A 1,948-nucleotide genomic window follows, 5' to 3' on the forward strand; every position below is an offset into this window, starting at 1 on the left:
GCACCACCTTTAGTCGAGCAAATCGACCGCAGGACTTATTCTTTGGAAGCCTAGTACTTATTTTATCGGTCTCTTTTGCCGAACCGCTAGGTAAACACACCACCATCGGTTGTCAAGCGATGTTGGAGGGACAAACACAGACACGCAAACATATACACACATACATATATATATATATACATATATACGACGGGCTTCTTTCAGTTTCCGTCTACCAAATCCACTCACAAGGCTTTAGTCGGCCCGAGGCTATAGTAGAAGACACTTGCCCGAGGTGCCACGCAGTGGGACTGAACCCGGAACCATATGGTTGGTAAGCAAGCTACTTACCACACAGCTTCTCCCACACCTGAAAATTTTACACCAGTATCATAGTACTCGTCAAAGAAATCAGGAAGTCATTGCCAAAGTGTCCTACTTCTACCACATGGTGTAAGAACGGAAGGAAAGAAAACTAAACTTACAATCATCCCTAAAATCACCAAAAACGTAGTGCTCCAGCATGGCTTTGATAATGATTCTTAAAACAGTCAGAACAACTAAACAGCTCACCTGTTTCTTATTATGGTACACACACAGCGCAACATCTTTGCTTGATAATCTTAACAGTTTTTCATAATCAACATTTTTTGTTTCTTTAATCTCCCTTATCTAAAAAAACATTTTCTTTCTCTTCTTTTTTTACAGAACACGTAATTGTTATCAGTGTATCGTATTTACCAACCGGACCAGTAATCTTATTGAATACAAAAGTGGTAAGTGTTACGCTATTTTTCTTAAGATTACTTCAATGTCATTGTTTTGTGTTCATATCAAATCTTATATTCTATCAATGATTTATTCTTCCTCTTTTAGCTTTCCTTGCATGCACTTTTTTTCCTTTCTTCCCTAACACACATAATATATAAATGTTACATTTTTTTCAGTACTACTAATTTCCCTTTGAAACAAGTAACGGACACTCAGTGTTTCTCACTAATTCATATAAGTACGTGAATGTTCTATATATATAACTACTGATGGCTACGCACACACATATGTAAAACTATACACATAAATGCATACTATTTGTATGTATATTTATATATATATACATGTGCTTGATGTATACTGCGTACATCTTGTGGAAGTGTCAGCGCATATTTTGAGGGACTGACACACAGACTCGCACACAATCATACTCATGCAAACATTATATATATATATATATATATATATATATATATATATATATATATTGCAGTAATGTATATTAACGCATGTATCAAATATTATACATACATACAGGCATACATTCATACATGAACACCATGCTCAATTTACTTGTTTTCGTGTTATAATATCAGAGTTTAGTAAGTGTTACAGCCGAAATACCTCAGAACTTGGTGATGGAAGATATAAACACTATAGAAGAAAAGGAACCATCATTGTACACTATCGACTATACAGCGTGTATATGTCACTGTATAGTACAGACACATATATATTTACATACTTATATACAGATGGACAGATGGGTGAATAGTTAACAGCTAGATTTCGTTTCAAACATGTTATATATTGAAGCTGTTAAATGTTAAGCAAATTCATGTCGGACGATGACGATTTTATCAGGTTTGTAATCATTGCAATGATCTCTCGCTGCCTGTAGCATAACGTGCCTTTATCATCATTTCTTTCACGAAATGGGTTCGAGATTTTCTTGAGAACTAAACAGAAACAAGAAAGTTATTGTACCAAGCTAAAGAGAAAAAAAAAATAGTCATAGTCGATCTTCTAATCGAATCAAGAAGAGTGATTTCGTATTCTGATCGCGATTATGAACGTTAATACGAATATTTTGCTAATGAGAATTTGTGATCTGTTTAATTACGTGGGAACATGATCTGGCTTTCATACGTATAAGTTTCATTAGATTGTTTTTTTCAAGAGCAGGAAATATATATAT

General features: G+C 34.4%; 1 protein-coding gene across 1 annotated transcript in view; it reads left to right on the forward strand.

Moving 5' to 3' along the window:
* Positions 1 to 688: 688 nt before the first annotated feature.
* Positions 689 to 1,948, forward strand: part of LOC106873667 (uncharacterized) — a 127,806-nt gene continuing 126,546 nt past the window's right edge. Inside the window, exon 1 of the mRNA XM_014921120.2 lies at positions 689 to 755. The gene's annotated coding sequence lies outside the window, so the exon portion shown is untranslated. The remainder of the gene's footprint in view (positions 756 to 1,948) is intronic.

The sequence above is a fragment of the Octopus bimaculoides genome, chromosome 13 (genome assembly GCF_001194135.2).
Source record: "Octopus bimaculoides isolate UCB-OBI-ISO-001 chromosome 13, ASM119413v2, whole genome shotgun sequence".
NCBI lineage: Eukaryota > Metazoa > Mollusca > Cephalopoda > Octopoda > Octopodidae > Octopus > Octopus bimaculoides.